At 41.9% G+C, this 13,976-nt stretch overlaps 1 protein-coding gene across 10 annotated transcripts in view; it reads right to left on the bottom strand.

Moving 5' to 3' along the window:
• Nucleotides 1–13,976, bottom strand: part of qsm (Zona pelucida superfamily protein qsm) — a 70,107-nt gene that overhangs the window by 10,851 nt on the left and 45,280 nt on the right. The gene's annotated exons all lie outside the window — the stretch shown is intronic.

Here is a 13,976-nt window from a genome sequence, read left to right as displayed (position 1 = left end):
GTCGATTTCTAACTATATGATTTAATAGACTTAGAAGTAATATAATTTATTTCGTTGCTTGATAGTTCTTAGCCGGCAATGCTGGTGGAGACTACTCTGCCTGCCCTCAGCAAAGCACTTTAGCAGAATCTTCCTTGCAATAGAAAGTTTTTATTTTCTTGTTTTTCTCAATGCGTGGAGGTTTCCAAAAAAAAAAAAAAACACCCATCCAGCAAAGTCTTCGAACTCTCATTTTCTGTGCTATGCATAATTTAAAATATACCGGCTTATAAACAGCCCGTTTTCAAAATTTCGAAAATTACTTTCAGAGGGATGGTGGATGCTCTCCAAGATTTTATATCTCCCAACTTGGTTAATTGCCTTCATCCCTGCTCGGACCATGGGTACCAGTGATATAGGGCAACTGCTCAAAAAATTCAGCTGTAGCTTTTTGACTGGGTGGCTGTGCCCTCATCAAAATTTCCGGAATTAAATCTACGACTCAATGATTAATATACTATGACAACATGATCCATGTCAAGCATAACTCCAGAGACCGCAATGTACGAACTAAAAGAACTCAAACAAGATTTTTCTCAAATGGAAGACAAGGACACCAACAACCGTAGATTTCATTTAGCGTACATACAGATTTTTCAAAAGTTTGAGGTCCAAAAAATCATTATATAGCACTAGAATCGAATTTCAGAAGTGCCTAAGTCCACGGCCACCATTCAAATCAGTGGACCAAATCGATGTCTTATAACAAAAAAATTTACCTTTATAACATAAAAAAGATTAAAAACGCGAATTTATTCTTATCAATTTTGATGGTCATTTATCGAATATAAATCCGGTACGTTCCGATATCAAGCACTATTAAGGTAAAAGCCCGACCATCTCGGAAACGAATTAATATGACCATTTCAATCTTCTAGGCATTCACGTACGGAAGCAATAGGAGGAAAGCTATGGGGTTGTATGAACAAATTCATCTTGTGTTTGCGAAAATAATCTCGGGAGCCACTCAGCCATATTCAGAAACATGTCCTAGTAACCATCGCCGTTTATAAACTTTGCGATTTTTCTCTAATATCAATAACAAAACAATTCTACAAAGCAATATGAGCATGTCTCGCTAATTAAATACAGAAAATAATTTTAAGTAAACTAGCTTTATCAGCTGTCCGTCAGATCTGAGTCCTTTCAAACAAGCTTTCTGGTATATTCTTCCGATTTGAAGACTCAGACGGAAAGCCCCATGAAACCAGTTTTTGAAAGGAGAAAATATGAAACATGGAAGCAAGGCTCGAGAAGGTAAGGTATAAAAACTAAGAAATCCTTAGAACAACTAGTACTGGAGGAAGATAATTATTTTAGAAAAACATAAATCTTGGGCAATTAGTTAGGTTAGGTTGAACTGGCCGGTCAATAAAGATTTCACATAGACTGAATGTGTCCATAGTGGTACCAGAATTTGTTTGACGACCAAACGGAAGAACGGCAATCAGGTGCCAGGACATACGTTATAGAATAACTCTGTCCACTTGGCAAATACTTGCAGTTTTCTAGGACCCAGCTTAATTGCTGCCTCGAGATCTGGCAACTCTGCCGCTACTAAAATCTGGAGCCTTGGCCTGGCGAGCGCAGGACACGAACACAGAAAGTGCTCAAACGTTTCTTCCTGCAGCTCACACTTCCTGCACTTGCTGTTACTGACGAGGCCTAACTTATAAGCATGGGACGCCAGAAGGCAGTGTCCAGTCAGTATGCCCATCGTGAGCTTTAAGACTTCTCTCCTCACAGATATAAGCCACTTTGTGAGCTTTGGGCAATTAAATACAAACAAAATTTAAAAACGGGTTTGTTAACAATATTGTAACGAATTTACTTGCAAATCTTCTTATTTGCAACCCTCTGCTAAGTTCGAATCATTAAACTGTTGAATAAATAACTCCAATATGTAATAATGCAAAATTTCCTTTATTAAAGTACTTCACAATAACACTCAAACTGTGCAACGAATAGCTTGCTTAATAACCAAACTGATTGATAGCTCAAATGAAACTCTACTATTGCCCGCCAGATTGCGTGCTTAATCAATAACTGCTTGATAGCTCAAATTAAACTGAATTCTGGCGCCTCTACATTTGCTGCCTTTTTTACTCTCTGATTTCAACGTTGCATCTTCTAGGCGCTTCCATTTCCAGAATCTTCTAGTCCATCAGCTCTCAAACTTCTCAGCTGTAACTACAATTGCACGATTTTATAGCTTCTCATTGCATACTTTCAGGAGTATCTCAGATATATGCATGTGTTTGTGCATTGACTCTCCGCTGTTCGTATACGTACATGGTACATATGTGTAGATGCAATTATTGTTTCGTTTATGTAGGTACATAATGATTGAATTATTGATGTGAATTCACGTCACTGCTTAGCATCGGCTTAGAGATAGCAGCACCCCTTAGTTTTGCTAATATTCGTAACACTGCCCTCCACCTAAGTCTGATCGTCCCGATCAGACAAATCTCTCGATCTAAACGCTGCTAGCCTCTCCAAATGAACCACTTTCATTTTGGTTCGTGGTTTGGTAATGGTTTGTATGCGGTACACTACATCGTTAATCCGTTTTACAACTTTGTATGGGCCTTCTCAGTTACACTGCAATTTCGGGGACAAACCAAATCTCCTTCCTGAAACCCTTCCGAATTAATTGCTTTATCGTACCTCGCTTTCATCTTGTCACTCATAATCTTTGCTCGTTGCCTTACCAGATCGTGTGTCTCTCTCAGCTCTTCTTCCAAGACACCAGTGGATTTCTTGACATTCCTCTCCGCATCGGCATCTATCCCATACTTCAAATCAGCTGGCAGTCGAAGGTCATTGCCAAAAATTACCTTTGCGGGAGTTTAGCCCGTTGTGTCATGTACTGCCGATCGGTAAGCCATCAAGAATAATGATATGTGTATCCCAGTCCTTACTACTGTCTACTACTTTCCTTAAATGCTCCTCCAATGTTCTATTGAAACGCTCCACCATAACATCGGACTGAGGATGCAAAGCAGTTGTCCGTGTTTTTCGAATTCCCAACTTCTTGCACATTTCTTGGAACACAGCTGATTCAAAATTCCTGCCTTGGTGAGAATGAACCACAGAATGTAACTCTATTGGTACACAATATCTTGCAACCCATTCGTTTTTAAGCACTTCTGCTACTGTTTCTGCTTCTTGGTTTGGGATTGGGTATACCTCTGGCCATTTACTGAAATAATCCATAACCACCAGTACGTATTTGTTTCCGCTGTTGCTAGTAGGAAATGGACCTGCGACATCCATGACGATCATTTCAAATGGTGCACCTGAAATATACTGCTTCATCTGGCCATGACTTCGGGTTTGGGCCCTTTCGCTCTGTTGCATACCTCGCAGTTGGCAATCCACTCGGTGGCCGACTGACGGCAACCAACCCAATAGAATATCTGCTTAATTTTCACGAGTGTCTTCGTGATTCCAAGATGACCTCCACTTGGACCATTGTGCAGCTCGCTGTGCACGTCACAAATCCTCTTTCTGGGAACAACTATTAGTTTCTTCTTGCATTGACCATCCTCACTCTCCCATACTCGATGCATGCAACCGGATATCAATTCTAAACTGTTCCACTGTGCCCAATATGAATTCGCAATGGGACTCTCTGCTGACATCTCCTCTCTGCTTGGTCTTTCGTTTCGTTCGAGCCCTTGCATAACATGTGTCATATCTTTATCTTCTAGCTGACACTTTCTTAGTTGTTCCTTGTCCCATTCATCCGTACACGTTATAGTCATTAGCCTGACATCTATAATGTCTTCTTTAGCCTCGGCCTTTGAACAGTGCCTGCATTCTAAACTACATGGTCTTCGTGACATTGCACCGACATTTCCATGGGTACTACCTTTTCGATGCTCAATGGAAAAGTCATAGCTTTGTAGTCGCTCGATCCACCGTGCCAATTGTCCTTCCGGATTACGGAACTGCAGAAGCAATTTCAACGCTGCGTGATCTGTCCTGACACGGAATCGCTGGCCGTAGAGGTATTTTTGAAAATGTTTAATGCACTCTACCAATGCCAACAGCTCTCTCCGCGTAACACAGTAGTTCCTCTCTGGTTTTCCAATCGAACGGCTGTAATATGCAACTACCTTCTCCTGTCCATCGACCAGTTGTGATAAAACGCCTCCTATAGCATATCCACTCGCATCTGTATCTAGAATAAATGTTGCTCCTGGAATCGGATATGCTAACATTGGGGCAGTGCACAAACGCTCCTTCAATGTTTGGAAAGCCACTTCTTGCTCCTTCTTCCATTCAAAAGCTTTGTTTTTTCTTGTAAGCTCATGGAGGCTATGGGCTACGCTGGAAAAATTTGGTACAAATCGGCGGTAATATGTGCACAGCCCAAAGAAACTTCTCAATTCATGTAGGTTCTGTGGTCTTGGCCAATCCTTTACAGCCTCTATTTTTTCGTTCGTAGTGCAGATGCCCTCTGTCGTTACCTTGTGACCCAAATAATTGACTTCCTTTTTAAACAGCGCACACTTTTTGGGACTTAGCTTCAGACCAGCGCCAGCTATTCTCTGGAATACTTCCTCCAAGTTCTTAAGATGTTCATCAAAGTTCTTGCCCAATACGATGATGTCGTCCAGGTACACCAAGCACGTTTTCCAATGTAGTCCTTTCAGTACCTGGTTCATGAGTCTCTCAAAAGTAGCTGGTGCATTACAAAGTCCAAAAGGCATCACTGCAAATTGCCAGAGACCATCACCGACGCTGAAAGCTGTTTTCTCTTTATCTTCCTCCTTCACCTCAACTTGCCAATAGCCGCTTTTCAAGTCCAGTGTGGAAAATCATTTCGTACCAGATAGCGAGTCCAGAGTATCGTCAATTCTTGGCAACGGGTAGCTATCCTTTTCCGTAACGTCATTCAACTTCCGTTAGTCCACGCAAAACCTCATTTTTCCATCCTTCTTCTTTACAAGTACTACTGGTGAGCTCCATGGACTAGCTGATGGTTCGATGACGCCGCTGTCGCTCATTTCTTGTATGATTTGACTCACAACTTCCCGCTTCGCCAGTGGAACACTACGTGGAGCTTGACGGATCGGCCTCGCATCTGCCGTGTCAATTTGATGTTTCACAACATTGGTGCGGCCTGGTTTGGAACCATCCTGGTCAAATATGTTCGCGTACTTTAGGACCAGTTGTTTTGCCTTACTCTGATAGGCTTCCTCTAGCCCCTGCGTCCATGCCGTGATATCAGTATTACCAGATGAAACGTGTTCCTGGAGCTGTTCACAGTTAATAACTACTTCGGCTTCTTGTCATCTTCCCAAAATGGCTCCTTTGGTCAAACTGAATGGTGACTTGAACTCATTGAGTACTCTTACAGGAATACGTCCATCTTGTTTTGTCATAGCCAGGGTTTTTCTTACAATATGTTCATTGCTGATTTATTTGCTGCTTCGACAACCCACAATTTGTTTGTCCCACAATCTCCATCAACCTTTGCCCAGATGACTGCTTCTGATTTTGGTGGTATTTGCTGACTCTCCTCCACCAGCACTCGTTTACTGCTGTAGCCTCTCACGTAGCCGAAATTAAGTGGCACATCCATGTTCCTTTATCGCATCGTCTTGCTTTGCATATCGATCTTGATGCCTTGGTTGATTAAGAAGTCCACTCCAATTATGATTTCATCAACAATACCTGCCACTATAAAATTGTGTAGTACCGTGACGTTCCCAATTGCTACTTCACATTCTACTTCTCCAATTACCTGGGTGTCCTCTCCCGTGGCTGTACGTAATCTTGCTCCAAGCAATGGTCTTATCTTCTTTTTGACTAAATCTGATCGAATGATGGAATGAGATGCATCCGTATCTACAGTCAGTAAACGTTCCTTTCCATCCACATGTCCTCCGACAGTAAGATTGCTTGACCTTCTTCCAATTTGCGAGATAGAGATTATGGGGAATTCAATTGAAGGAGCCAGCTTTCGCCCCTTGCGGCTGACTCGCTTTAGTTTAACGATTGATTGGTTTTGGAGATCTGCTCATCTCCTTCAGCTCTGCGTTTACGACCACCCACATTGTTGGAACTGTTAGGGTTGATGTTGCAACAACGCGCAATATGCCCTTGCTTTCCACATTTAAAGCATTTGACTGCATCATTGTTTTTCTGCTGCGTACCCTTCAATGCTTCCAAAATTGCGTCTACCCAGTCTGGCCTTTCCACTTCCAAGCGATGAGCTTTGTACGCTGGCTTACTCAAAAGTGAGACTGTTTCCTGAGTCAGTGCATGCGATACCGTTTTAGCAAATGTTAGTTTTGGATTTGCATATGTAGCCCGCTTCGTTTCCACATTTCGTATGCCATTTATGAAACTCTGGATTTTTACCCTTTCTGTGTATTCCACGGGTGCGTCCGCATTTGCGAGATGAGCCAATCTTACAATATCTGAAGCAAACTCCTGCAATGTCTCATTTGCTTTCTGGGAGCGGTTTTGCAACTCTATTTGGTGTATCTGCTTCCTGTGTTCGCTTCCGTATCGCCTCTCTAGAGCGCTCATCAATGTTTCGTAGTTGTTCCGCTCTCCCTCAGGAATAGTCTGTAAGATTTCAGCAGCAGATCCTTTCAATGCCACGAATAGTGCAGCAACTTTATCTTCAGCACTCCAGTTGTTCACTGCTACGGTCTTCTCAAACTGAATCTTAAACACCTGGAAAGGAACAGAACCGTCAAAGGATGGTGTTTTTACCTTTGGATTGCTTGCTGAAACAGCTGGCAGATTTAGTTGTAACTGCTCCATACGACCTTTTAAATCATCTACTTCTGCCTGAAATTGAGCCATTTTTGCATCCTGCGCTTCCAGTTTTGATGATACCTGTTCCAAAATTTCTGCCGACATTTCAGATATACGTGCCTCTTGCGCTTCCAAGGGAGATGCCATATATGTCTTTTGGTCTTCCAGTTGAGATGACACTTGCGACGTCATTTCTGAAATACGTGCCTCCTGTGATTCCCATTGGGATGCCATATATGTCTTCTGCTCTTCCAGTTGGGATGCCATATATCTTCTGTTCTTCGAGCTGTGTTTCCATCTTGGATGTAATCTGTGTCGACATTTCTGACATACGCGTTTCTTGTGCTTCAATCTTCAATGTTATGCGTGTCTCCTGCGATTCCAATTTTGATGCCATTTGTGACGACATTTCTGACATTTGCGACGACATTGATGCTACTGTCGATGTTTGTGCAGATATTGCAGCCAATATCATGTTCAAGTCTGTGCTGGTAACCGTCTGCGATGTTTCGTTTTTCTCTTCAATTTTTGTTGTCTCCTCGCCATCAAGATGAAATACATACTCTTCCACATCAATTCCTTCTGCTTCCATTGCCTCTCGTAGCCGTGCCTGAAGTTCAAGCCGCTTGTATTGAATCCACGGCTCTCCAACTCCTTCTTTAGTTGCTGGATCTTCAATTCACTGAACTTTGCCATGTCCTTGTTGTCGTCTGGAATTTATTCAACAATCCTTCTGACGCCAATTGTAACGAATTTACTTACAAATCTTCTTATTTGCAACCCTCTGTTAAGTTCGAATCACTAAACTGTTGAATAAATAACTCCAATATGTAATAATGCAAAATGGCCTTCATTAAAGTACTTCACAATAACACTCAAACTGTGCAACGAATAGCTTGCTTAATAACCAAACTGATTGATAGCTCAAATGAAACTCTACTATTGCCCGCCAGATTGCGTGCTTAATCAATAACTTCGTGATAGCCCAAATCAAACTGAATTCCAGCGCCTCTACATTTGCTGCCTTTTATACTCTCTGATTTCAACGTTGCATCTTCTAGGCGCTTCCATTTCCAGAATCTTCTAGTCCATCAGCTCTCAAACTTCTCAGCACGATTTTATAGCTTCTCATTGCATACTTTCAGGAGTATCTCAGATATATGCATGTGTTTGTGCCAGGCATGCTTAACCAACGAAACGATATCATTTCGTTACGATAATCAACGTTAATAAACGAAACGAAGTCATTTCGTTTCGTTTATTAACGTTAAGATCGTCAAATTAACGAAATGATTTCGTTTCGTTTTCTGCCATATCAAAACGAAATCAAATCGTTTATGTTGATTATTAATTTCAAACTATGCTGGCAAAGCTGATTGATGGCGGAGTCATTAAAGGTGAAAGCATTAGCCAAGCTGATTGCAACTTTTCTCATGAATTTTGACAGTACGAACATTTCTCAAAGTATTTTTGACATTACCACCAACGAATTACACAAAGAAATTACATAGAGTTTGTGTGTGTATGTGCGCTCGTTGTTGCCACCTTACGGCTTCACCATTGCTATAGCATTGCCAGCACAATTCAAACATAAAGTATCACGTTTTTGTTAACGTTTTTAACGTTAACGAAAGCTTTTCGTTTCAGTTAAAAACGAGATACAATTTATTTTGATAATTTCTTTATCGATAATATTTCGAAGTGTTTCAACGGAAACGGTGGAAATTTTTTGATAAACGATTAGCTTAACGTTAAGGTGCATCCCTGGTTTGTGCATTGACTCTCCGCTGCTCGTATACGTATATGGTACATATGTGTAGACGCAATTATTGTTTCGTTTATGTAGATACATAATGATTGAATTATTGATGTGAATTCACGTCACTGCTTAGCATCGGCTTAGAGATAGCAGCACCCCTTAGTTTTGCTAATATTCGTAACAATATGTTTTATCTTAAGCAAAATACCCTTTTTATATAATGCCGGATATACAACTGTAATTGTGTCTTTGGTTTAAGTACGGTCAGCTTTTGAAGTACCCATATTATTTTCTATGTAGTCATAGATAACGGTCGCGTCACATTGAAATTGCTCATGTTTATGAGTTTTGATGCAAAAGTGAACATCGTCGCAATCGCGCAATATTTTGCGTTTGTAAATATAAAAGAACTTCTGACTTCGAAGTTGAAACTTATTTCGGCTTGCCGATTCACTTAAAAAATTTAGCGAAGCACTGTTATAAACATTCTCACTATACTAGAAAAATATTTGCTAACGTAGTTTGTCTCCTATTTATTTGTTAATATGTAGTTTTTAATGGTGAGAAATGTTAGAAAAGTACCAACGATTGGGAAAAATAATTTCACTTGCAAAGTCTGAAAGAACTCATAGACAAAACAAAAATTCAAATTCAAGTCCAATTCTTTTTCTTATGCTCTGCTTGCAACAAAAGTTGAAATTTAGCTACTTTTGAATGTCAGATGGCGCTGGTGCGCTGGATGCACTATTTGTCGCTCTCCATGCAAATTCATGTAACCTATTCATAGGTCAGCGCACGATGCTGCATCAAAAATCTTATGCCACGGGCCTTTAATGCTGTTATATAAGGCAAAATGCAAAAAAAAAAAACATAGGTGATAGAATACTACATGCACGACATTTGTTTGACATAATAGTCCCTTAAAAGAGAATCATATTCAATTGTCAACCACAATTTATTCAATTCACTTTGCCTGCATTTATAATTTTTCTCAATCGATTCGTTATTTTAAATATGTACTAACAAATGTAGTACAACCATTGGTGAAAACACTTACAAGGTATAACCGTTTCTGTTATTATTGACGTTTTCCGCATTGAAAAAATTTAAAATGTCTCATTTGCACACATACATATTTATATTTTTCCTCAAATAAACACAAATTTTACAATTTTGTTTTGTTTAGTTTTAGATTTCCTTTTATTTGAAGATTGATTTTTTAATATTAAACTGAGCAAAAACTAAAAAAACCTATGGCCGGCCACAAGAAAGAACGATTAGATATTCCTACCTTGTTAGTTTGGTTATCATGTGTTGTACAAATAATATGTATGTAGGCACATACATATGTATGTATGTATGTTGAAGAGTGATATTTTGACTCGAAGTTGAAGTCAAAGAAATCAAACTTTGCTGTCTGCTTTCCTCACGGAATGTACGCACGCGCGCAGTCTGTTTTCATAAAATTGTTTATTGCACTTTGCATCTTCCGAGGAATTATGTAATCTAAAATGACTGATACAACGCTTGATGTATGAAATGGAAATACCGCTACATAGAAATAGATTTAATTAACGGTTTCTTATTTAACGCAAACGTTCGCACTGAACTTTAAGTTCACAAATGCTTATTTATATATATTAGAGATGTAACGGAAGTGAGCTAACCGGATTCGGAAGCGGAATCGAGATCGAAGGCGTACGCAGAGCGCAATAAAGAGGATGACTAATAAAATAACACAACACCAATGATCAAACCGTGAGATATATGTATGTACATATTTGTTTATCTATTTGATCTTAGTAGATCCTGCGAAGGGAAGCTGATCAGTATTATGATCAAAATGATGCATGATGAACCGAACAGACGGCTACCAGCCGTCGAAACAGCTGGATGGCACAATGGGGTTAAACTGATGACCTGCACCAAAAAGGCGAATTTAGAATGGCTGCAGAGAGTTGTTCCAGACATTCAAAAACAAGAAGGCGCAAGGTTGAAGGTGGTGTATAGAGCTCTTATCCCCACGATACCAAAGGCCAAGTTTTGGATCCCCGAGTAGTGAAGGCGGAAGTTACGCTTAGCATGCTGCAGCGGCAGAACCCGAACATATCAACACGGGATTGGAGGGTACTCCATCCCGACCCGTGGAGGGGGGCCGGTACTACATCTTCCAAATTAATAAGGAATCGGAGGATCTGTTGCACTCACAGCTTGGGAAATTTTCCTGGGGCGCAGGTAGTATATTTGTGCACCTTAAAAAGAGGAGTCCTCAGGACAATAACCCCTACTAAACGCTAAAAGCAGGGGAGGTGGAAAAGGACCTCCATAACCTGAAAGTAGCGCCAAATGATGGGGGCAAAGGCGCAGTGGCAGAGGTGCACGAGCAAATCAGTGGTATAAGCGTAGAGGCGGAGGTATTGGAAGTGGACAAACAGCTCAATGACGCTCTGAGTCTAGCAAAGACGCTTCGAACAGGGGAGGGAGATACGGACCTCAATACTCGGAAAACAGCAGAAAAAAGCATTGCGTGAGTGCAGTGGCGGATAATTTGGAGGGAGACAAACAGCTAAATTACGCTGCGAGTCTTGCAGATAAGCCTCCAATACAATAAAATGGCATCGAGCGAGCTCCTCCTGACTCTTGAGGACTTTGATGTGGCGCTGATACATGAGTCATGGCTTTTATCTGGAGGAAAGGTTTCCGGATTCAGCGCTCGCGGATTCAGCGTTTATTAGGCAAAGACGGAAAGCACGGTTAGAGCTGCAGTCATGGTAAGGAAACACCTATACTCATGGATGCTATCTAACATCAGCACCGAAGACCTAGCCGTAGTCGCAATAGAGGGAAAGAAATAACCTTCCCTTATCCTGGCATCCTACTAAATGGCCCTTGACGTGGAAGCCCCAACAGAGGAGTTCAAAGGCTGGTGGATCAATAAGGCTGCAGATGACGGCTTGTCATAGGCGCCGATGCGAATGCGCACCACAGCGTATGGGGTGGGGACGATATTAATGATAGAGGCGAGTATCTTTTTTGTTACATACTACAGAGTAGTCTACAGGTGGCCAACAAGAGTAGCGTGCCTACATATGCTGGTCCTACGTCAAGCAACGTGCTTGATATCACATTGAGTTCTGAACATGATATATCGGGGTATGAATGGAGGGTCCTTGCCAGGCCATAATTTTCAGACCATGCATATATCAGCTTCAGAATCCCCCTAACGAGGGTAGGGAAGGCTAAAACCTTTAGAAAGCTTAGGGAAAAGGACTGGTACAAATTTCAGAAAGGTGCGTCAGGAAGACTGGGTAGCCTAAAGAGGTTGCCACCGTAGAGGAGTTGGAGGAGTTCAACAACTTCTTATCAAAGGCGCTGACAACTGCGTACAACAGAGCTTGTCCTCTGAGAATATTCAAGGGGACAGGAAAGCCACCATTGTGGAGTAAGGAGCTCTAAATCTTCTTAGAGGGCAGGCAAACAAGATTTTTAAGCTGGCAAAAGTTGCGGAAAGCGAGGAGTGCTGGGACGAATACAGGCCTTTCGAGGATCTATAAACGTGAATCGCGGCCACAATTATAGGGCACTGGCCGTTTGGCCAATACGCGGGTAGAGTGGGTATCACTTGCAATGACAGGAGTAGGAGCTGTAGACAAGAAGGTGCCGAGGAAACGGTTACTCACTTCCTCTGCGAGTGCCCAGCCCTCGAGAATTCTCAGTCCCGAACCCCAGGCTGTTGTGTGTTGCCGGACTTAAGGGCGGTGTCAAACTGCCGCATCAAAGACATCAGTAGGTTGTTTTAACCAAGTGGTTTGAGTAAAACAATACCCAGGGTACATAAGCCTAAAAATATAATTGGTTCGAGGAGAAAGTGCATCAAAATGGCGCCTAGAGAGCTACTTGGGTCCGACTCCATAGCCCGGCAGCACAGCAACCAACCAACCAACCATAGACGTGAAATCAACAGGTCAAAGCGGGTTTCATGGAAGAATTTTTGTGTCGACATAGAATGCTCCAGCGAAACAGCGAGACTGAGGAGAGTGCTATCTAAAGGAGACGCAGTCCAGGGACTGATAAAAAAGGACGACGAGGAATGATCACACAGTAGTGAAGATTCCTTTGAGGCGCTACTTAACACACACTTCCCATCAGGAGACGATGCGGAAGAGTTATGTAACCACGCCTGCAATCCCAATACGGAGCCAGAGGTACCAGGGTTGTTGACAAAAACCAAAATTGAGTAGGCAATAAAAACGTATGCTATGTTCAAATCGCCAGACCCAGATGGGATATTCCCTGTTATGCTGCAGATGGCCGGTGGAACGATTATAGAATGGCTAAGAATATTCTTTGAGGGTTGCATAAAACTGAACCACGTCCCCAAATCTTGGAGAATGGATCGAGTAGTCTTCATACTGAAAGCGGGAAAAACCAGTCATCTGCACCCGAAAGACTGCAGGCCTATTAGTTTGACATCTTTTCTACTCACAACCCGAGATAGATTAATAGATGTCTATATAAAATCAGCAGCTTGAGTGCAGGCCTTATGGCCACAGCAGTATATCGCCATCTAATATCGGGCAAACGGAATATAAGGTCCCGTGCTTGAGCTTCGAAAGAGATATTGGGGCCACAATTGAGCCGGAGGGTTGGTGCCGTATGCAGAAATGGGAGAACATGCTATACACGTGTATACGGATGGTTCCAAATTAATGAAGCAGCAGAAATTCTGGAGGAAGCGTGCTTTATATATTGATAGTCAGGCCGCGATTAAGGCAATAATCTCACACAGTACTTCATCAAGAAGTGTTCTGGAATGCAAAGAAGAATTGGAAAAACTTCGCTCAGGCCGGACAATACATCTTTACTGGGTTCCCAGTCATAAAGGGATAGAAGGTAACGAAAAGGCCGATGAGTTGGCAAATGAGGGTGCAACACTCGCCGAGTCGACGATAGACGTCCCAATCCGTTTGGGAGAAATCAAAGGGAGACAGGAGTTACATATGCTCCATCAAGCAGAAAAGGCGTGGACAAAAGGGCGGGGCTGCAAAGTTTCTAATATCATGTGCAAAGCCTACGATATTCATACGATACTCACAAACTGGCTCATATCTCTGAAGAGAAAAGACTTAAGGCTCACGATGGGCATACTGACTGGACACTGCCTTCTGGCGTCATAAGTTAGGCCTCGTCAATAACAGCAAGTGTATGAAGTGTGAGCTGCAGGAATAAACTGTTGAGCACGTTCTGTGTTCGTGGCCTGCGCTCGCCAGGTCAAGGCTCCAGCTATTAGGGGCGGCAGAGTTGCCAGATCTCGAGGTAGCAATTAAGATGGGTCCTACAAAACTGCAAGTATTTGTAAAGAGGATGGAATTATTCTATAACATATGTCCTGGCA

The sequence above is a fragment of the Eurosta solidaginis genome, chromosome 3 (assembly GCF_040869045.1).
Source record: "Eurosta solidaginis isolate ZX-2024a chromosome 3, ASM4086904v1, whole genome shotgun sequence".
NCBI lineage: Eukaryota > Metazoa > Arthropoda > Insecta > Diptera > Tephritidae > Eurosta > Eurosta solidaginis.
Note: the sequence above shows the minus strand (reverse complement) of the source record. Positions and strands in the feature narration are given on the sequence as shown.